Genomic DNA, 24,057 nt, shown 5'->3' on the forward strand with positions numbered 1-24,057 from the left:
TGCTGTAATGTCCTGTGAAAATAACTTGAAAATCATTAAGCTGCAATACTCTGATAGTGGAAGGCCAGATTCTGCTTTCAGTTGTACTCAGCTTCAGTTGCTTATGTGCTCTGGAGTCAGATCTGGTTCAAGTTTAAGATGCAAATCTACAAACATTAATAATTTTTGCTAATGAAAACTATTATTTACCATGATTATTGTTCTCTGCAGTACATCACTTGTAGTTTCTGACTAGGGGAGTCACATTTCTTCAATTCACAAGACTGAGATTCTGAGGTAGTTCACCTTCAGGTAGTGTTAGCTGGGAGAAAAAAAAAAAAGAGGTTATAACAGGGGCTTTAGTATCTCTTCAGGTCCTTTTGATCCTGTCAGTTACATCTATATTATTTAACAGAGGTAGCTGAGGACAAGGACAGCATGCATTGCGGCTTTATGGGTTGCCTTTCTTTCCACCAAAGCAGGGTGCCTTTGCCCACTCTGCCGGGATGCAGCAGTTTTCCTCTCTCTTTGGTGTCACTGGAGAGAGTTTTTCCCTACAGAAGCTAAAACTGTGTGATGGAGCATGTTAAAAATCAACCAATTCAGATCATGTGTGCCCTGGCACTGTGTAGTTTGCTAGTTAAGAATAGAGCCATTTTAAAAGCCATACTTTGTCATTGACTTTTGAGGCATGTGAGTGGCTGGTGATTACTTACATCGGAGGCAGCAGCCTTTGGCTCTGCTCCACGCTGCCTACAGAAATGCAACAAGAGTTAGGAGTTGTCACAGGGACAAGTGGCCATCAGCTGCTCATCGGCTGTTGCACACAAGGGTTCCTGCATGTGCTACGGATCAAGCTCCTGCAGGCAGCTCAGTATCTTGCTATAATCAACGCTTTCTTAGAGTCAGCTTGCTGACTGTAAGAGGAGCTGAAGCACATCACACACAACTTGGTTACTTCATTTTTCACTTGATGTTGTGCCTTGCAGGTTGGGAAAACTTGTTTTCACAGTAGGAGAAATTCCTTTATGACAAACTGAGGTAAGTATGGGAAGCAGAGTTCGCTGTCTGGCCTGTCTCAATGTATTATAAGCTCAGTAACATGAGAGTACATTAATGAGCCAGTTTATCTGTCAGGAAGCTACAGGCTACCAAAGAGCTCTGTCCTGTGAGATACCAGTCTGCCCACCAACATTTCATGTGAATACTGGAGAACGTACGAAATCCCCTGCAAATGAGGTGCACTTCAGTTGCTTTCCTCCCCCGATGCTCACTCCTTGGAAAGTCCTGTCTCATTATGTAAACCCCACTGACCTTAGGAACTGTGAACAAAGCTCAGAGGACAATTTAAACAGAAGGTGAACGTGGATCATGTTTTTAATGAAGTACGTTGTTGGAGAAAATCCGACTGTAGATGTTCTTGTATAGAACATAGCAGGTAGAAATGGGAAAAGATCTGTTGGGCTGGGAAGTCTCTGTTCTTTTAGTGCAAGTTTATTCTCTAGAAAACCTTCCCAGTTCTATCACCTTGGGAGTCTCAAATGATAGGGATCAAAGACAGCTTTTAAAAGGCTATTCGACAACTAGATTTTTGTCTGTGTCAGGAACATATATATATTTTTTTTAATATACTCTCTAAATTTTTGCTCTCTTAACAGCATTTAGTTATATTCCTTGTGTCACACTAAGTTTTTTCCATCATTATACATGCCCTTGATGCATATCTGCTTCTAGATGTTATATTCACATGCTCTTTCCTACTTATCATTGGCCATTGCCACGGATACAAAAGATTTCTCTTTGTCATAGTATCGACTCTGTACTTCGTATTCCTTAACCTCATTTGGAAAAAGTCATTTTTAAAGGTGAGTGAGCAGGCCAAGTTCCTTTATTCTTCCATCTCTGCTTTCATTACAGAAGGTGAAATTTGGTTGCCCTAAACATTGGCATCTGGTGCCAGTTTAGACATATTAAAGCATCCTGCCTGTCCTCCAGCCACCAGTGCAGAACTGTGAGTCTCCTCTGTCCTATTTGTCAACACCATGTGGGCGATTGTCTCCTGAGGATGTATCAGAGAAGACTGGGCAGCTTCATCATAATCTAAATGTCTATACTGAATGTGGAATTTAGACCTTCAAACAGCATCACTGAAAGCTGACTCCTGAGGAGTTGTTAAGGATAATGATTCAAAAGTGTCCATTTGAAGCAATAGTTTATGGTAACTAGGAAAAATCTATGAGTATGTTAATATAGAGATATAAGATTGTTTAGAGACAAGGAAAAAACATTAAAATGTGTGAGTGCAAGCTGACTAGTGACTACACAAACACATACACAAGAAATCCTACAGGCCCATTTTGAGTCTCCTTTCAGGAACATAATAGGCATTTGAGAAATTTCTGTTACCCATTTGTGGATTGACCCACTTCATAATTACTGTCAATAACCATTGTTAGTGTTCATTTTTGTAAGTTCAGATAAAGACAGTATTTGGGGTATCTAGTGACTAATGAAAATAGTATTGAAGACTACATAAAAATATACGTGAAATAATTCTTTAATCTTGTAAGAAATCTTGTAAGAGAACTGGGAATTAAGAAAACAATACTCTGTAGCTCAATATTGAATTAAAAGCATTACTTTTTTTCAAGTAGAAGTATTCATGATAAGTTACATTACTGTATTGATTTTACCCCAAGCGGTAATTATTTTACTGTTCTACAAATCATACCAGAAGACTAATTTGATATAAAACAGTGCTGACATGGAAAACAATAAGAAAGGATGACTGTGTACTAGTGAATAATATGATAGGATCATATTTTTCCCTTTTTGCTGTAAATTTGACAGCTGTCTCTTTGTAAGAATCAAACTAAAAAGTTCAAAGGAAAGTGTGTAAAAAAGAAAACTGCTGGTCTAGCAACGTTTCATGGTGCTGGCACAAACTATGAGGTAGCCCTTCAGCTTGTTGGCTGCATATAGCATTTTCTACTAATAGTGATATTATTTTGTTACATTTTTTAGTTATACTCTTTTCTTCACATTTTAGCGGTGTTTTATTTTGATGATACCAATATGCTTTATATATGTAGGATACTTTCTGAATCTATTTTTTTTCTTCCAAACCATTGTTTGTTTTGACTAAACTTTCCATTGCTGCAGCTACTTTCTATTTTTTTCTTGACATAGCAAGACCTATTTAACCATTGAGAATCCCCAGCAACAATCTACAAATAATAACATTATTTATTATTTGTTTCAGAAGCTCTTAGTATGTCCCTCCAAATATGAGAGAGAACAATTTCCCTGTAATGAAGGAGTTCACAGTAATACTATTCAAATTATTTCTGGCAATAACAACTTTACAATAAAATGTAATTGTAGCTTAGGAACATGGGAAGTGTAATAATGATGGAAATAGTCTTGCACAATATTTTTATTAAAAAAAATAAATTAAAAAGCATCCTCTCCCTTCCTGAGGATTTGAATTTTGTTCTGTTTTGTTCTTTTTAGAAAACATGCAATAAATCATCTCTTAAATTTACTCAATGATATATTGAGAATCTTATATTAAAAATGTTGATCTTAATGTTGTTTAGAGCTAAATAGTCCTTATCTTGGGATAGACACACACATTACAAAATAGAAATAAGTTTGCTTCTAGTGTTTTAGTTCAAGGAAATATATTAGGCAAAGGGAAATATATGGGACAATGTCTATAAAACACCACCACCAATATCATGCAGTAATTCTATACTGTTGCTTGAAAAACAAACTCAGTGCCAGTTAAAAGAAAAGGGTAGGAATCCCTGTTCTTCACATTTAAGCCGTCAGTCTTGAGGACATCATTTTTCAGACACTTGTGGAACAGCTTCCTTAGAAAATGAACTAGCAGCTGATTAGGGTGTGTGGTGTCCAAAGAGCGATGCCCGTTACACTAACAGCTTAAATGGATGCAAGTGTAATTGCTTCTTTTTTCATCAGAGGGTATTAACCTTTAACACTGGCAGAGGAAAACCAGCTGCAATAAAAATCATGCATTTTAACATCCAAGTTTTACTTACAGTTCACATTAATCTCATGGGGATGTGGGGGTAACTTTGAGCATGAGTTTCTGAAGGTACATTGAGCCATAAGGCTTAGTAAATCCTGTCAATACTTCACTCTTTCATGGTCACGTGGGAGAGATTAAGGGGTGTATTGAAAATATTGTGAAAATTAGTTGGTTAAAAAAAAAAAGGAGCATTGCAGAACTTTTTTATTTTCTCAGGCCTCCAAAAATGGTTCTTTAAGGGGATTTTTTATTATTATTATTTTTGTCTGAAAGACAGAATCAATCTATTTTAATGGAGTCACTGGGGAATGATAATAACACCATTCTCTTAAGCTACAGGGAAAAGGATTGTGAAATTCGCTTAGCTGGATAGCCAAGAAAGTATTTCAGAAGATGATCATTCCTAATTAGTCATAGGTTCAATTTTTATATTTATCTGAGTGGCGGTTTGCTATGAGTCCAGTCTGTTGCAGCTTAAACTCTGCCAAAATGCATTTTAGCCTGAAAAATTTTGGAGAACTAGCGCATGTAATAAATGGATGGACAATCAGTTACAGAGATGTGTCAGTTCATAACACTCAATAGGAACTTGCTTCTGGATTATTAAAATGTGCAAGTTGCTTACAGGCTTTGTAGATTAATGCATGAGATCTTTATTGACTGCACAAGAATTACAGTTCAAGAAGTGAATACTCTTTTTAATTAAAACCTTCTTAATAAACACAATATAATTTACGTTCCAAACATTTTTTTCTTTTATTTTAATTAAACAAACAAATAAATAAAACCTTTTTTTTTTTTTTTTTTTTTTTTTTTCCACTTTCTAGTGTGTGTACTTCCTCAGGGAAGCATCATCTTTACACCAATTGGAAATAAGTTATGCTTAAACATGTCTGTCATTCTCTCTCTCAAAGACAATGTCATGGATTATTCTTCAAGCCCATAATCACCCCAAAGTTTCTGGTTACCATCATGCTTGAGCTCAGTAAAAAATCAATAGCATGTTGCATGGATTAACACCATTTAGATAACAGTATGATTATCATATTACATGGTTTTATGGAATATAAAGTTCAGACTCAGGACTAGACTGTTGCCTGTGCAGGTGAGAAATGGGCTAAGAATCTGCTTAGGATTTAGCCAGACATTTCATTTTCTGAAATTAAAGGTCAAATTTCCTCCTGATGATCTTTGGAGCAAGAAGGGGCAAAGGTGGTAAGAATTGACTGCAGAACCTCATGGTCCTGACATTTCATTGCTATGCATTGGGACCAACTCTTTACCCATATAACCCTGCGTGAATGGCTGCAGTTTGTCAGCTGGAGACAGAAGGGAGGAGGGAGGTTCCTAGATCTGGTGCTGCAATGCATAGGCTATATCTGGGCTTTTTTCTTCTCACCCATCTGTGTAAATCCTTGTAACTTTCCATTTATGAAGCTCAAAATATACAAATAGACTTTGCTTCTGTCTTTGACTCATGTGCATCAGCAATGATTCAAGCTAATAGAGTAAGATAATCTCCCATCTTTAAGCACTTCACATCACTGAATGTTGCGACTGTTAGACTTGGTGTTTTGGAACAGTTGCTGCACTTGACTCATGAACGGTGGAATATTGCTTTGGCAACCCTTAGAACAAGGGTCCTGGTGGGATCTAGAAATGCTTAGCATCCCACTGCACATCTCCAAAATGCTCTCAGCTTGCACCCTCAATGTGTTGCACATGCTACTTTGTGTGGAGTTGACAAGGCAAGGATCTCCTAGTGACTGCTGTAAACCAAGTGGATTCGTTGCTGGCAGCAAGGAGTAAGGGTTTACTGAGACAGGATTTCAGTGAATGTGGATACTCTGTTCATGAATTTAGCATGAGTGCTCCATTTACTATATTTGTATATTTAATATGATTATTGCACAAATAAATCTATAAATAGTATACATTTAAAGTAAATTTATATAGGACTTTCCAAAGAGGTTTTAGATGGAGGTTACTTTTTTGCAATGTTTAGGTTTTTTTTTTTTTTTTTTTTTTTTTTCCCCATGCAGTTTAGGTCTCTTTCTGATGATTGTTTTCTGTTCAGCTGATATAACATTCCCCATGTTCGAGAAACATAACAAAGACAATATTGATATTCACATTTTTATTGTTAGTACACAAGTTTTATAGCCTTTGGCCAAATTCTCCTCTTGCTTACACTGAAGACAAACTTTAGTTTTTAAATTTTTATGAACTGTATATGAAAACTCATATATGCCCACTGGTGACTTTTTTCGTGCTAGTAGAGTGTATTGGGTTTACGTGTCAAGGTTTTGGTAGCGGGGAGCTGCAGGGATGTTCTCTGTGGGGGTGGTCTCTGTGAGAATAATCCAGAAGCTGTTAGATAGGGGTCAGTTTCGGTAGGCTCCAAAGGGACCCGCTGCTGGCCAAAGCTGAGCCAGTGAGTGATGTTGTTTGCATCTCTATAAGAGCAGAGTTAAGAAAGGGGAAAAACCTGCTGCACAACAGCAGCTGGGAGAGAGGGGTGAGAAGCAGCCCTGCAGCCCCCAAGGCCAGTGCAGCAGGAGGTGCTCCAGGCACGCAGCAGCAGTTCCCCTGCAGCCTGTGGAGAGGCCCCTGGTGGAGCAGGCTGTCCCCCTGCAGCCCATGGGTCCCACATAGAGCAGATCTCCACGCTGCAGCCCGTGGAGGAGCCCCCGGTGGAGCAGGTGGATGTGGCCTGGAGGAGGCTGCGGCCCATGGAGAGCGCCTGCAAGAGCTGGCCCTGGGCCAGAGCTGCAGCCTGTGGAGAGGAGCCCACGAAGGAGCAGGGGGTCTGGGGGGAGCTGCCGCCCTTGGGGGACCCATGCTGGAGCAGTTTGCTCCTGGGGGATGGACCCTGTGGTACAGAGCCGTGTGGGAGCAGTTCTTGAAGAGCTGCTGCCTGTGGGCAGCCCCCGCAGGCTCAGTTTGGGAAGGACGGCATCCCGTGGGAGGGACCCCACGTGGAGCAGGGGCAGAGAGTGACCGTGAAGGAGCAGCGGCGAAGAAGCCTCAGGGACTGACCCCAGCCCCCATTCCCTGTTACCCTGCGCCCCTCAGGGGGAGGAGGTAGAAGAGGGTGATGAGGGGAAGGTTTTTTTAGTTTTTTAGTTACTCACTGCTCTAGTCTATTAGTAATAAGTAATAAATTTCATTAATCTCCTTATGTTGAGTCTGTTTTGCCCATGACAATAATTGTTGAGCAATCTCCCTGTCCTTATCTCAACCCTTTAGCCCTTTCCATTGTATTTTGTCCCCCTTTCCCTTTGAGGAGGGGGAGTGAGAGAGTGGTTGTGGTGGAGTGCAGCTGTCCAGCTGAGTAAAACTACCAGATAAATTGCTCACTTTTTTTTCTAACATGTTTGTGGGAGTTATTGTGGCCATTAGCACGGATCAGAAGAGTGTATGTTGATATTCACTAGAGTAATGCAGAATGCCTCTTTCCAAATTTGTCTTTCAGAGTCCTGAGATGGCTGCATCCCAGACGTTCCCATTACACAATTCAGTGAAACACCATGGCAGCTGGACCTGTAGCTTTTGGGAGGTGAGTAATAGATGACGTGAGAAGTACTCTGAAGAATGGGGTTTACGTAACTGAACTCAGACAAATTTTGAGCCATTTTTCAAGACCACAACATATTGTGGCTTATTTAAATAACGATGTGCAAATGTAGCTGTAAATGGACAGATGTGAATAGCTTAGCACAATCTCCGTGATGCACCTGCGAGATTTGCTAAATGCAGAATTGGAACTGTGTCCAGGTTTAGCTGCACATCAGTGAAAAGACCAATTTCAAGGCTTTGTTATGGTGAGTTGAGCACTACATACTAAACTATGCTTTTCAGCCACTCTAAATATTATCTGATAATTGTTTTTGACTTGAGGTGTCTCATAATTAGTCCCATCTTGTAAATCAAATTGTGGTGACGTTTGGAAAAGCACCATTTAAAGAGAATTTTATTTATCATTGCCAATGTATTTTTCAATATCTTCTTTTGGCTGTGAGATGATTCTGAACTCATATACTGTTAACACTTTCCACTTGCATGTATGTAGTTCAGATTGGTACTAGGTTCTTTGCCATGAGCAAAATGCTTGGCTGTAATATGATATACTTAAAATAGAGAGATGTAAAATCCACATACACTGTAGAATCATTTCTTTAAACTTAGTGATGACACAAGGAGAGAAATGCAAAAAAAAAAAAAAAGTGTGTAAATAGTAAATGCTTATATTGTTATTGGGTTTGGAAATGTTTACTCATGTTAGGAATGAAACTGTGGCCTCTATGAAGTGGCTGGAGTTTCTGCCAACAGCTTCAAGAGGCAAAGTATTCCTATCAGAAGTGACGAGCTGTTGGATAAAAATGTCACAGGTTCTTAACAGCATCACTTCCAAGGATTCTTTTGAAAATCCTGCTCTTTTTCTTGATGCCAGTTACTTAACAGCTCTGCATTAAACACATTTTTCATAAAACAGCAACTACTCCAAATTCCCCAATTTGCCATGCATTCATTAAAAAGACCAAATCACTTATAGCATTGCATAAGATCATACCTGAATGAAAAAAATAATGGGTTTCAAAGTAAGATATCAGTCTATGACCCCCATCAAAGGACACAATCATCATCAGCCAATTCATACTTGTCATGTGTACAATTTGGGCTCTCCAACTGCAGTGGAGAGGATACTTTAGCTAAAACGTACCCATACGTGACGTACTATACAAGTCTGTGGTAGCTCTCGGGTGTGTTACTGCTGCCTGACAAGGTCCCGTCTGTCAGCTGAGCTACAGGAACAGCCACACCTGTCTTCTTAGCCTGTCCCAGCTGCAGAGTGAAGCAAGCTGTCTGAAATTCAAGTTAAGGAAGTTTCAGCTAATATATTTTACTCCTAGTTAGGAAGCCAGGTCAGCTCAGAGCACATAGAACAATATTCCCACTCAGCTTGGGTGCACTCATCATTCCTCATGCCAATGGATCATTCTGGCAGTGTTTTGTTAACACCGATTGTTAAAAAATACAGCCCGAGAGTATTCTTCTGTACCAACTCTATTTCCTCAGATTTGCTTTCTACAAGAGAACCTCAGCACCCTCTTGCTAGTCAAATAACTAAAGTAGAAGTTCGCAGAAATTTGCCCATTATATTTAGAAAATCATTTGAACATGGTGGTAATGAATTGCTGTCTTGCTAAACTGTTAGAGATGTTATATTGCATCCCGGTTGTATTACCATGCAATTATCTCATGCAGATCTGCCTGGGAACAAAAGGGAAATTCAGAAGAGATGTTTGCTTTTAATTTCCTGCCTTTTGTGCTACTGAAGGCTCAAAATTATAAGACTACACCTTTGCGCATAATGTATTGTCATTCTATTATGACAACTGATGAGCTTAGCATTCTGTGATGACAGTTATTAGAAATGATTTTAAATAACATGTGCAAACAATACCACTGTGTTTCTGAGTACTTACTCAATGACTTGTTTACTGGCACTTCCCTTCAGTACTGCACAAACTATAGTGACAGATTTTTCTCTCAGAAATCATCCATCATTGCCTTGAACTTGTCAAGATGAGTAAGACTGCCATACTCATCTATAATGGCATTCATATCTTTAAAGCCAAGGCTTTCATAAAGATATTCAGCCTCTTGGAGGTAGAAAAATTTGATTAGATTCTTTGAAACAGTTAAAATCACTCCTTAGTTGAATGCCTAAACTCTAGAAACACAACTGTTATAATTTCTAAAAGCTCCTAAAAAAAAAAAAAAAAAAGAATTGAATACTCTGTTACTTTCTTTTGGACTGGCTTAAATAAACATCATTTGTCCATACTGTGAAAAGACGATAGGTAAAACATGCCTTTTTAGCTGCTTCTTAGATTTAGAACTTTATACCATATCCATTTTCATACATATGTTAACCTAAAGAGTTAATGCAGCAATTCACAATTCTGAGGAAAGCGAAGAGACAGTGCCATAGAAGACAAAATAAAGTAAAAATAGTTTTTTATTGAGGATGTTTGGGTATGGAGCCAGTGTATGCGGTGTGTGGCCCCTATAGCAGTGTTGACCATTTGGTCCCACTCAGTCCACTCATTACTGAGTGATCAGGACGCAAGCTGATGCTGCTGGGGGAGCTACCTTCCCCTCCACCCCACTCCATTTCCCATGACAAATCTGCCCACGTGCTGAATATGCACAGAATCACAGAATGATTTGGCTGGATGGGATCATCTACTCCGACATGCCTGCCATCAGGTTGCTCTAAGTCCTGTCCAACTCAGCAATGAACACTTCCTGGGATGGGGCATCCACAACTTCCTGATATCCAGTGCACTGGTTAGCTTTGTCCCACTCATTTGGAAACTCTGTGCAGACTCCTAGACTGAAGTTTTTGTTAAACTGCCTGTAGTATCTACCTATACTCTGCATCAGGCACAGCAGGCATGGGGTACGCTGCTGACTCAGATTTCCACTGGGTATCAGCATTCGTAAACATCATACATCTTGCTTTTTGTTTAATCTGTATATTATGAGGGAATGTAGGCTGGAAAGCTGGAAAGCAGATAATCTTATTCAGTGAAGATGTAGCCAAGAAGCCTGAATGATTGCTCTTGGGCTTCAAAAACATCAACAACTTTCAGGGAGCATCACTAGGCAGCTGTGCCTGGGCTCATGCCAGGCAGAAAGAGACATTCCTGGAGAAGGAACAAGTTCCCAAGGAGAAGGTACCAGCAGACATTAGATCAAGCTCCATTTCTGTCCGTACCAGGAGAAAGTTATCCCAGATTACTGTGAGCACACTAGAAATGGCTCTCTAATTATAATTTTAATTGCCTATAATTGCCATGTTGCATTCCATTGCATAAAAGTCTGCCTGTTTCTCTGGCAGATGCATATTCATTCAGCTTAAAAACCTTTCAGAGCTTGAGGTATGTAAGTTCATGGCAGGCACTGCTCTTGCTCCAGATGGCTGCAGCTATAGATTTGTAGCAGATTTTTTTAGGAGTACTTTTTAAAGTTCTTCAATCATGCTTCCACATTTTTGAGGACACACGATAATAATAGGCAATGATATTGGCTAGTGACCCCCCAGCTCCAGAACACCTCACTTTCTGTAATTTATTTGAAAATGAAAGGACAGAACTGGAGAACCTGGAAAGATGAAGATAAAAGAGAAGGGATGCAAAATAAGATGAGTAGAACTCAAAAGTATAGCATATGAGCAGACAGGAATGAGATGGGAGAAAAAGTTCAGAGAGGTAACATTTGGTTTATTTTCTTGTAGTTTGCAATACAGATACCATTTTTCTATGGGAATAAAGCAAAGAAATTAGATATCGTTATGATTTTCTGAAAGTGGAATTCAAAGATAATTATATGATTATTTCTATTACTGTGTTTATAAGAATAGATGATAGAACTGGTTATCATATTTAAAGGTGTGTCAACATAATATCTAAAAGCCTCAACATTTAATATATTGTAGTTGCAGAATTCCTGTCAAGTTTGAAAATGTGATTTTGCCTGTATTACAAATAACAAATTGAGGAAGAGAAAGAGGTAGTGCTACAGAAGGACAAAAATGTTGTGAAATTACATGCGCAACACTGAAGTTGGTAGAGAATGGATTAAGTAGATAGGAATATTAGGGCAGGAATAGAAGGTGAAGAAAGTCTTTCAGAGAGTGTCTGGAAGCAACAGGTCTTACATATTTCAAATGATAGCTTTTGAGAAAGAAACTGCTTTGCTAGACTGCTTGAAAAATGCATGCTTAAAAGATGTTTCAGTGCTTAGTCACACTCAGTAAAAAAATCAATTTCTTATGCTCAGATGGCATTTCATGTCTTTTAATTTGTGCCCATTGCTTTTTGTCCTGTTGGTGGACACTGCTGAGAAGAGTCTAGCCCTCTCTCCTTCACCTTCTCTAAATGGGCAATTGTATGCATTAATAAAATCACTCCTGAGCCTTTTCTTCTCCAGGCTGAACAGTATCAACTCTGTCAGCCACTCATATAACAGATTCCCCAGTCTCTTAATCATAGAATCAGAGAATGGTTTGGGTTGGAAGGGACCTTAAAGACCACCTAATTCCAACCCCCCTGCCATGGGCAGGGACACCTCCCACCAGACCAGGTTGCCCAAGGTCCCATCAACCTGGCCTTGAGCACCTCCAGGGATGGGGCATCCACAGCTTCTCTGGGCAGCCTGTCCCAGTGCCTCACCACCCTCAGAGTAAACAATTTCTTCCTAGTATCTAATCTAAATCTACCCTTTTTTAGTTTAAAGCCAGTACTCCTTGTCCTGTCACTACACTCCCTGACAAAGGGTCTCACTCCCGCTTTCTTGTAGGCCTCCTTTATTGAAGGCCACATCCTCATGGCCCTGTGCTGGACTCACCCACATAAGTCCTTGTCTTGTCTTTGTCTGGGGAGCACAGAACTGGACCCAGCACTCCAGATAAGGCCTCACCTGAGCTGAGCAGAGAGGAAGGATTGCTTCCCTCCAGCAGCTGCCAACACTTTTGCCTGTGCGGCTTAGGATACTGTTGGCCATTGTTTGCCACGAGCGTGTGTTGCTAGCTCATGATCAGCTTTTTGTCCATCCCCAAGGTCCTCCTCAGCAAAGCTGCTTTCCAGCTGGTCATCTCCCAGCATGTACTGGTGCTTGGGCTTACTTATTCCCTGATGCAGGGAAATCAGTTAATGACTAAAACAACATGGACAGCCAGAAGGGAACAGGAAAGTACAGATACTTTTCAACTGGTGTTTTAGTATTCATTCAAAAATTCCATTACTGACATTAAACAATGCAATTATCTCAAATAGGTGTGCTCTGTAGATACATTATTCTGGAGATGTTGTAGTTTTGGTCGATCTGTCTGTTATGACCACTGGTCTTTCAGCAAGTGCATACGGTTTTATTTCCTAACAACTTGAAAAGTAAAGAGGATAATTGTGTCTGATTGTCACAGAAGCCAAGCTCATGTTAACCTCTTGTCTGGGGTGCCTAAAATTAGGAGTTCCACCAGTCTCTGTGTCTAAAGGCAAAAGAGGTAAAAAGCACCTTTGGAGGGTATTTCTGATCCTGGTTGAACTGTGTAATTTTCTTTACTGCCTTTCTCTTGGGAGATCATAGGAGCCATCAATAGGCTACAAAGTGGGGTGAAGTTTTCAAGAGCCTTGAAGTGGGAGGGAGGAATTAAAACCTCAGTGATAATGAGGGGCATTAACACTAACCTGTGTAAACCTTTGGCCACCCATTGCCACAGACCATTGCCTCACTTGCCTACAAACAAGCTTGTGTGTTAAATCACGTTAGTGCTGCCTGATGGGTAACCTGTATGAAACCTGATTGACTTCAGGGCATCTCTGAGCACGTGGCAGAGCTGATTACAGACTGAAATGGGAAGGGAACTCAAACCATACAGGTGGAAAGCAGCGTTAGTTAGGGTCCTTCAGAATAGTGTCCTGCTCTTCGTGTTGAATTGAGAAAGAGCGTGTGTTATGTCAGGGCATTCAATAATCGTGTTAAAAATGGAATGACATGTTAGAAATAGACAAAGCGCAATGTTATGATCACCGATACAGGAATTAAAAATCAAGGTAACATCTGCTTCAAAAAATATATGATGTATTTCAATTTGCAAGATTTGAGATTGCTGGATGCCTTTAAACTGGCTGGTTCAAAAGCTTGTGGAGAAATGTATAACACTTAATCACTGTCAAAATGCAGGACTTTCTGGTTCAACCTCTAATCATAAGCCAATAGTTAGCTGCAATAGCCATTGTCAGAAAGAACACCCACAGCTTTTTTATAAATCAGATTTTAAACAGATTGAATGAATTTTTGTTCATGTTTTCTGTGCACATGGTACAGGTCATAGATGAAGCCTTGTTTTTTACCGTCAATCTGACCATTGGGTATCCATTTGGAATGGAAAAATTAATCCTGTCTCTTCTATTTCGTTACATTCTGTAACGACACTTCCTGTCTCAGCAATAGAATTTGCTAATTAGCAGCTCTGAGACTGTAGCAGCATATCTCAGGAAGAACCAAAAACTCCTCAAACCTTTGAACATCATACTTCTCTTTTGGATATGCAGAATACATTGATTTCCTTGTCAATAACCTGTGAATTGATTCTGTCCTCAAATTTAGGCAAGCAGTTTTTGTCGGTTTTATGTTTCTTGATAAACACTGAGGCAGGTATTGATTGCAGTGGTGTCCTTTCCTGTTGGCATGAGGAATAGATATTTGTTTTTGAGGTGGCTGAGCTTTATAATATACTATACATGACTGACAGCTGCATTACAAAAATGAGTCAACAAAAGATTTATGCCATACACATATATATTAAGTCACCCACTAGTTTTCATTAGATGGCTGAATAAATGAATTTTCTGACAGGGAAATCCACTGACACCATCAAATTCGTCAGGAAGAAATGGAACTCAGGTCACTATGTGTGCTCGTTCCTGGATAATACAAGAGAAGTGGTGGCATTGGCTCAGTCAGACACACAAAACTTTGTCTTTTTCTAGGCTTACTGATCCTTTAGTTGAATCTAATTCCTACAGACTTAAAGTACCTAATGCTGGTGCTTAAATTGAGAGAGAAATTGTCCTCTACTTCCTCTTTAGGCCATGGTATTGCAAAGGGAGCTTCTCAGGCAGTGATCATTGTAGAGGCAGGTGCTAGCTGCTCTGCCAAATGAATTTGGGTGGCTACACCCAGCTTGAATGACTAATTAGATACGGATTGGCAATGATTAGTTTAGGTAACAGGTTAATAGGAATGATTAATTTAAATGTACAGGTCTTTAATTCTTTCCTGTGCTGCCTCATGGTTTTGGTATGAAGAGTATCCCCATACCTGCCTAGCAGGTTAGGGCTTGGGATGCTTTGTTGAGGATCTTAGCTGTGGGTTCTAGTCTTTCTGGCTGAGCTCAGGTTTTCACTTTCTTTGTGAATCTTTTATCCAATGAACTGCAGAACATGCAAAGGTGTGGTAGGTTAATAGAGATGATTGTTCAATAATCTGTTCTTTTGGCTTTATTTTATTTCAATAAGGAATGCTGTTAGGCACTGTATAAATGATGTGTGCTGAGAAACCTAATCTCTGAGGGTGGCCATCTATGCATCATATACATTGGTGCCTAAACCTGAGAAAGAATAAGACTTGGTGTATGCCCCTCTTTCTAGCATTTTTCAGTGACCAGTGTAGGCAATTTCCTACAAAATATTTGTAGGATATAGGATTTGAAATGAATTGGAAATCCAATTCTGGATAAAAACAGAAGAGGGAAAGATTAAAAAAGCACTATATGTGTTTCTTCAGCCCTAGACTGTAGAATCCCTTTTTCAAGTGTGGCAATGAAGGCGAGCAAGTCTGAGCCACGCTGTTCTCTCAGCCTCTTCAAGCACCTGCTTATGTTGGCAAAACGACAGATGTTACAGGCCATATTCTCTGCATCTCCAGAACGTGTTCGTGGTTTCTAACCAAATAGTCTGAAGACCCTAATCCATTCCTAATGGGCTTCTGTAGCCAAAGTAAAAGGCTTGGTCATGCTAAATAAATTATCTGATATCAAATCAAGGAGAAACACCAATGCAAAAGAGTTGATGGTGATTTAATTGTGTGTAAAACAAAACTCTTCTGTCTTTAAAGTCAAGAAAACAAAAAATGTTAAGTTATTGACAAAGCTCAGTGCTGCTTTTCAAATTAATATGCACTTCAAATTACTGTCTGTATGCCATTTCTTATAATTGCCTAGTTGTACATTGGGAAAAGTTTCTGGAAACAAAATCACTGCAATGACTTTTTTTTTTTTTTTTGGTAATCATATTTTGCAGCTGTTAGGGTGCCTAGAGTTTTGTTTCTAGGGACAGTGTAACTTCTCTTCATTATTTTCTTTTTAATCCCCTCCCTACCCCCATCCTCCTTTTCACAATTGTTTATCCATATATATATTATATATATATATGTGTGTGTGTGTGGTGAGAGGGAGAAGCCTGTTTAAACTTGCCTCACCAATCCACTGCTTTGAATTTTTAATGATGACAGCTAACTAATAAAAGCTCTCCAAAGGTAACAAAATCACAGTAACATTCTGATGTCTCCTCTGTAGTCTGCTATGGAAACAAACATCTGTGAAAGATGATTTCCTTTAATGCTGCCTGATGAAGGTGACCTTTAGAGTTATCACAAAAGTGAAGCTTTAACCACCTGCTGAGGAATAAAAGGCAGATATTTACACAGTAAATATTTTAACTACTGCAGGGGGAAAAATAATAATAATAAAAAATGCTTTAGGTAAATCTTCAAACTGTATGATTGCTGATAATTGGAACTTTTCAAAGTTAACTTGTTGCATTTCATATTCAAATTAAGTAGGTAATAACAAAACAAAGGAACACCTCTCCCCTATTTTTTTTCAAATAAATAGGGCTTTAAACAGGCAATGTTTAATCTGAAAATTGAGAAAAGAACTATATTAAAGAAAATGTAAATTACTAAGACTTTAGTAAGCACTGCAAAGTAATGACAGCAGTAAAGACCAAAAAAAAAACACAAACAAACAATGTTAAAGGAGCCTCAGGGTAGCAGCAGGAGTATACAAGGTGATGGTGGATTTGGGCTGATGCAAAATAGTAAATCTCTTCTGAAAGATGTTCTGGGTTAAGTCAGAATCACAAGATGCATTTACAGAAATCTGCCATTAGAAAGAGCGCGAGATGGAGTTTGGCATTCCTAATATTTGGAACAGTGAATTACTAAGCTTTGAGTCTATATCGATATATTTTTTAAAGGGAAAAAGAATGGAATATGCTTGTGTGGGGATTTTTTTCAATTAAAATCCAGTTACATTTAGACATATATCAACATCATTCCACATAGTGTAAATATCCCCATAAATGCAGTACAACTCTATCAGACTTAGATTTTTCTTTTTATTGCAGAATTAATTATATTTTGCTATTGAATTACACTTTTTACCATTTTTCTCATCTGACTGAATGAAATATCAGACTTCTCAATGGAAAACTGGTTCTCAAATCAGCTACGGTCAGAGCTCCTGTTCTTATTCAGAGGAAAAGTTTGTACCTCCAGAAATGTGTTTCTCCAACATTAGCTAGGGCTGTTGATTAATCTTGCCCTGCACACCTGATGAGCCATAAGTAGTCTCAGAAGATACCACATGCTGACCAACCAGCATTCTTGGGAGACCTCTCCTTTCACGACCTTGCTTATGCTGTCAGAGGTAATGGGGTCGCAGCACATGGTTCGTTTAATGGACATCTCTTCTTGTTTTGTCTGTCCCCCTGTGTTTCCGGTTCAGATAGGACAATCCTTTTTTTTCCTTCTTTTTTTTTTTTCTCCTATTGGCATCATGATTTAGCCTTCACAAAGTAATCTCTAATACTTAGGGAGCAGACTGCCAGCAAAACAGTATGTGGGGATGATGCCATGTAATTGTTAACAATAAATAAATAAAAAGTCTGAAGGCAGGAAAATGTATCTTTCTTATTTGCAGACATTTATTCAGTGACTGGAAAAAAAGAAAATGGATTTTTCAGAGAAAAGCAATTATAAAAGTTGGTTAACTATTAACCACAATATTTAATAAACCTTAAATGATTCAGACAGAAGGTAAAGCATTAAAATCAGCCTTTAATTATAGAGGCTGGGCATTTCTGGTGGGAGTTCATACTAAATGTCTTTTCTGTACAAAATGTGTGAATTAATTTCCTTTAATATTTCAGATAAACTGTAAGATTCCAAGAATTATTTACTTAAATTCACCTCATTTGTTTCTTTTTTTTTTTTTGGGGGGGGTGAGGGCAGGGTAGGTTGTTTTTTTTTTGTGTGTGTGTGTGCGCGTGTGTGAAGTTCTTTGCATCTCATTTTACAAACTGAATTTGGAATAATCTTTTCTGTGGTTTCCCTGGTGTGATTTTCTGCTAGTTGACAGTTCCTTGAGAACTATTCTTCCAGAAAAGCTCACTAATACAGTTTTTGATATGCACGCAGCCCATTTGGGTCTAAGCTGTACAGTGGATACGTGCTACTAGATCACAATCTGTTCACATAAGCTGTTCTAAGTTAAGTTTTGAGAAAATGTTTCTGGATTTGCCTGGACACACTCTCAGAAAATCCAGTAATACTTCTTTTTACCAATGTTTTGAGAAGTGAATAATTGCACAGTGTCTTGGATTTCAGCTTGAGCTATCCTAAAAATGGCCTGTACCATTAGGTAAGAGAAAATAAGTTTCTTTTTCAGAGACCAAAAATGAATCACTGAAGATCATGGGTATCTCTATAATGTTTAGCCATGGGTTAATGATACTTGGTGCTTATGGGAAACTCATGCTTGAGAGAAGAATACATCTGATAGTGTCTAAGATTAAGTGTGTTAGTTTGAGTTACTGTCATGAGAAACTCATGGCTTCTGATAATGTACCAAACCTTAGAGAGAATGCAGAAAGGCCACATGCATATTATGTAGAAAATAGTTCAAGTGTATTCTCAGCACCTTACATATATAACTGATAAAATTCAATTATTGGTTCCCAGAGGCAAGAATGTTCAAAAACGTGAAGCATCTTCTTTAGGGATCGATCTAAATTTCAATGAATATTACTTTGGGGACTTGCAAAACAACATAAAGCTCTCTTTGTTGGTTTATGGTGAGAAAAATCATGAGGACTGAAATATTGATGATTCAAGGATTTGAGGGCTTAAGCAGTTTGTGTATGGTGAGATTGTTTTATAAAACCTTCATTAAAATTTTGTTTGAGCAGTTAAGGAGAGAAATAGCAGTGCTAAACCCATTTTCTTGTAGTTGGACTACTGGATTATGACCCACTTATATGCTAATTGAAGCTTTTAACCTGTTTCAGTTTAGGACATTGGCCCATATCCACAAAGCCATTTAAGGACCTAATTCTTATTTGACCATCTAATTGTCACTGATTTGTAGAGAATGTACTCATCGGAATGGGAATTAAGTGCCTAAATACCCATGAATAACTGAGCCATGATGCTTTTCTCTGGAACTGTAGTTCATATAGGTACTTATGTTCTAGTTCTTTGGGATACAGCAACACCCTTCTCACCTTTCCTATTTAAACAATACATATCTGCTAGTTAGATTCTGCTAGCACTAAATGGATAGGCTTTTATCACTTTGTATTTCTACAGCAATGTAGACAAAAGTTAGAAATTCATGTAAGCAAAGATAACGCTTTACCTTTCCATTTCTGTAATATTCCTTGAATTTGTAGTCATTGATGCTCATTTCATGAAATGTTGATGCAGCCAAATTAAGCACTTTTGAATAAGCAAGGGATTTTTCTTAACTGGAAGTGCAATATCCAGTCAGCAGAACCATCTGATTACTCCATATTTCTATATTTATATAGCTATGCTCACTTCCGTGTAATTGGGCTGCTACTATTAGCAGAAACCATTCAGACTTTATTAAACGTATTTGTAAAACCCATTTTCATTAAGTATGTGACATCTGCATTTCTGTCTGCTGGGCTCTGCTTTCCTACTTCAAACAATCAAAACTAGACACATTATACATCTGCCATCTTTCATAAACTAAACTGCCTCAAGTAGGAACAATGCATTTATATTTTATAATGAAAAGAAAGTCTCTGAATGCCAACTAGTAGACACAAAAGATTATCTTCCTATTTGCCAAGCTTGGATTGTCAGACATTAAATTTTTTAGCAGCCAATTCTGATGAATTATTGATGCTCTCACTATTTAGAAAATGGATCACAACACTAGAGTAATTAGCACCCTGCCACTTCTGCCTATCATACTTAATGTGTCATGAGAGAAGGCTGTGTTGAACTATTTTTTTAAATGAGTGACTAGCTTTGTTTCTTATCCATTGCCCTGTTGCATATTACCATCTAGCACATACAGATGGTATTCCATAGGGTGCATGTTTCTTGTGGCAATTTAATGATGTGGATTTTTCCTCTGAGGATTACTATGCCAAGCTAAAGTTTGAACCTGTATTTTTTACACACCAGCAGAATCTGTTGACCATAGCAAAACACATTCTTCCATGAAATATGAAGCTTTATCAGCCTAAAAACGACTCCTTAAGTCTGCCATGTAACGATTTGTATTAAGATTGTAGCAGGAAATACTTCCTAAGTAACTGGCTTACAATACAATTTAATATTGTTAGCTCAATATTTATTTGAGGTTATCAACATATATGGTTTTCTTTTATTTAAATTGTTGCAGATTCATAAATCTCTAAATTAATTTAGTAGAGATTAGCCATGGTGTGAATTGTCCATGTAGTTTGGCTTCAGTGATACAGAATTTAATTTTTACATGTAAACTGGATGCCTTCTGACACTGTCAAGCTGCAATAAAGGTGCAAGGTGTATTCAGATCAACGTAACCAAGTGGCGGCTCCTATATGCAAGATACTTAGACATCCTGAAATGAGGTATTTAGAAATAAAGTTGGTTAGCAGACTTTTATAATTTCAAATGAACAAAATAGAGTTTTGCTTTGAAGTTTGTATTTTACAAAAGCACTTCTAGAAATATGAGGTTTAGAGTAGAAAGCACTCTCAAAATAAACTATACCTTAAACATAAATACAGGCCACGGAGATCTCATCAGAAATAAAATTATTTGCCATAATTTGCTGTCCTTCAACAAAAATTAAGATGCAGCTGTGGGAGTTATTCTTTTTTCTTGATTTAAATATGTTCATGTGTTTTGGAGTTTGTCATGCCTTAGTCATCCATTTCTTCCTAAGAGCCTGCTAGAAATGACTGAAAACACAGGGAAATGTATACTGACAAAGTCATTTTATCAGACCAGTAATTTATAAATATAATGCCTGTTACTTAGAAATACAGTTTTTTAAAGATATCTGCAAGTGTGTGCTTGCCTGGGTTATGGTGCACTTAACTGAGCACTCAATTGTTCTCTGCATTTAAATGATTTCAGTACTTGGTATGTAGGAAAATAGAAATATTAGTGGAGGTACTTAAGAAAATAGGAAAGCAGAGGGAAATATCACATGCAGTTCATGAAGTCTTTAAGAAATCAGTAACTGTGTACCTAAATAAAAGACGGAAAGTGACCTCACTCTGGACACGTGTATTTAAATGGACAATGGATCAACATGATTAGATGCTTAACTGGGCACGCTAGTCCTTGAATGTGTAATTACAATACACAGTATTGAAAGGTAGCCTGCTCTGTTTCAAAGTGCTTTGTTTTCTGGTTTCAGGTATTTTAAATTACTGAGGAATATAGATTACGTAAAAAGGACAACAGTGGCAAAAATTCAAAACCAGATGCAAACAAAAATCTATTCAACGGAATAAATAAAACAAAAGTGTAAACCGGGGTAATACAGAGCAAAAAACAGTAATGATAAACAGGACAAACCTAATGGCCTTCAGTCACTTTTCCAGACAATTTATTCTCAGTGGTAGACATGCTTTTAAATTGTCCTACAATTGCAAGGTAAAATTGTTCCTTATTTCCCCGTGCCAAGCTGGAGTGGACTCTGCTCAAAGAGGTGATAGAGGCTGAAGAAATGGCAGCTGCCCTCCCCTTGGCATCTAGCACCTTGGGGTGGGAAAGCTGCCCGGCAATTTCTGCGATCACCTGGCAGCTGTGGTAGGTGCTGGAGCACCTGTAGAGTCTCTAAATTGAGCGCATTAAGCCTTAGGATATACTTAATGCATTAGTGGAGGATGTACTGCTCCTCAGCTCAGTGTGACTTGTCTATTATGCTGTCAAGCTGCCTCCATGCTGCTAAGGAAACCGCAGATGTGTAACAAGCGGAGCGCGCGGGAAGTTGGCAGAGGTGGCTGTCGGCGTGCGACCTGCTGCTTGCAGGGGAACAGCGATAGTTTCATCTCTGCCGGTCAGCGCTGGGATCCACTTAGATATGTGAAGGGTCTTACAAATCTCTCTGTACATCCAAACCATCTCAATTTCCTATCTACGCTCATATCTCTGCAGAGGGCTTTACAGACGTTAGCTATTTTGTTGTCTTTGTGGTGCTGCTGAAATACATCAGTACGTGATTGCCTCTGAAAATGTTAATTTGTGATTACTTCTTATTTTGATTGATAATAAAGGCAATGGGAGGGACTTGATACTGTCTACCCAATACAAGCTAAAACAGAATTAGCAAAGAACGTGTGTTAATGACCAAGGAAGGTACTGATCATGCTGCAAATGCAAGCAACTCATCCATTCATTTTTACTGTTGCGAGGCTCAGTCTTTCTCTGTACTTTCTCTGTACATTGGAGAGCTGAATACAGTGCTGTTAAAAAGGAGGTGTGTGTCCCTCCCAGGGCTTTCAGCTTACCTTAAAGCTGAGGCAGGAGGCTTTGATGTGGGGTTGGACTTCAGGACCTGGGAACCAGGTAGCAGATGTATTGGGCTGGCATGCCAGATGAGCCTCTGTGCAGCCCATCTCTTTGGCAGGTTGCTCCTGGGTAAAGTACCTCCAAGGAAGCTGCTCCTGAGTGGGTGTCCACCTGTAACAGAGGGCGGTGGCATCGCCCCAGGAGGGGCTGCTTTCTGAGGCATCTGAGCTTATGGTTGGCAAAGTACTCGCAGTGGAAAAGCAGGATATCTGCCTTCTATGAAAACTACCGGGTGGCAAACTGTACATGCACTGCCTGGGTTCAGAGGGAAAGACAGACTGAGAGATTTGAATTGAGCAAGCCAACTGGCCAGTTTGCCACCTTCCCTGTTCCTATCATCCCTGTCCATATGCTCTTTCATATCTATTAAGTTTTTCCTGAGCAGAACTCACTTTTTACACTGTCATCAAAAACTCAGTGCTGGGTCCTTTGCATTTCATGATTCTGCAACACAGCCTCTTGCTTGCTGATTCTTTCTGTCATAGATTCTGTTTTAGGAGGAGGATCTGAAACCTCTTTTGTTCCAAACATTGTGCTATTAGCCAAAAATCTAGGAAATGCTTGATACCACAGTGTGCATTTCATGTTAGCTCTAAAGTAGAGAAAATAGTTCAATGCAGCAGTTCCTCTTCACTGGCAAGTGAAGTAAGGAGGAAAAAAAAAGACAATGTACATCTGAAATGCAGGGTCTCCAAGCTTATTAGTGTGCACTCCTGCAATTAGCAATACCAAGGCTCTAGCACTGAAGTGGCATCTCTGATCAGTGGTGGGGCTTGCACAGAACAAGAGTCACTCTGTGTGCTGCCAATTGCTAGCTGCATGTCTTGGTTTATATTCCAAAGTGTGCAATGCCAACATTTAAATACCACTTAAGATAAAGTCTGTAGGAGGCAGAGGACTGCTGCTGTGTTCTCAGAATACAAATAGGAAAGCTGCTATAAAGAAAAAAGTCTGTGTTAAAAAATCACTTAAATTGTTATTTTTGTATTGTCGTGTAATTAACTTGGATGTACTTCAAAGTACAATTGTGGTTTACAAATCCTTTTTTCCTGAGTGAAGCCAAATAATAATGAACAAAAGATGCGTAGCAAAAAAAAAAAAAAAAATCACATCAGTTGCTTCCCCGAAAGTAATTATGTACACAGAAAAAGTAAGAGATATTGCAAACTAATCACTGAATTTAATATTCTCATTTAGCTTGGATGGCAGCAAGGGTCCTGAATACTTAACTCCTCTTTCTACTGGGATCATAAAACTCATGCAACATTGTATTTTTCTTCACATAATGTCAATATGAAAGTCTTGGATTCTCTGCTGTAAAAATCTCTCTGTGGTATTTGACATAAATAATATCACACTGAGTAATGGAAAGAACAATATAGAAAAATGTTCCGCAGTGACTCCAAGCTTCCTTCTCATTGAATTTTGGTAATACATAGGCATCTAAAAGTCTAAAGTTATATAGCAGGACATGTCTGTTTAAATTCTGTTTTAATGTTCTTTAGTTTCCAGCACTTTAGTTCAAAAAAAAAAAAACAAAACAAAAAAAAAACACCACAAACCATTCA

This window comes from Cygnus olor, chromosome 4, assembly GCF_009769625.2.
Source record: "Cygnus olor isolate bCygOlo1 chromosome 4, bCygOlo1.pri.v2, whole genome shotgun sequence".
Classification (NCBI taxonomy): Eukaryota; Metazoa; Chordata; class Aves; order Anseriformes; family Anatidae; genus Cygnus; species Cygnus olor.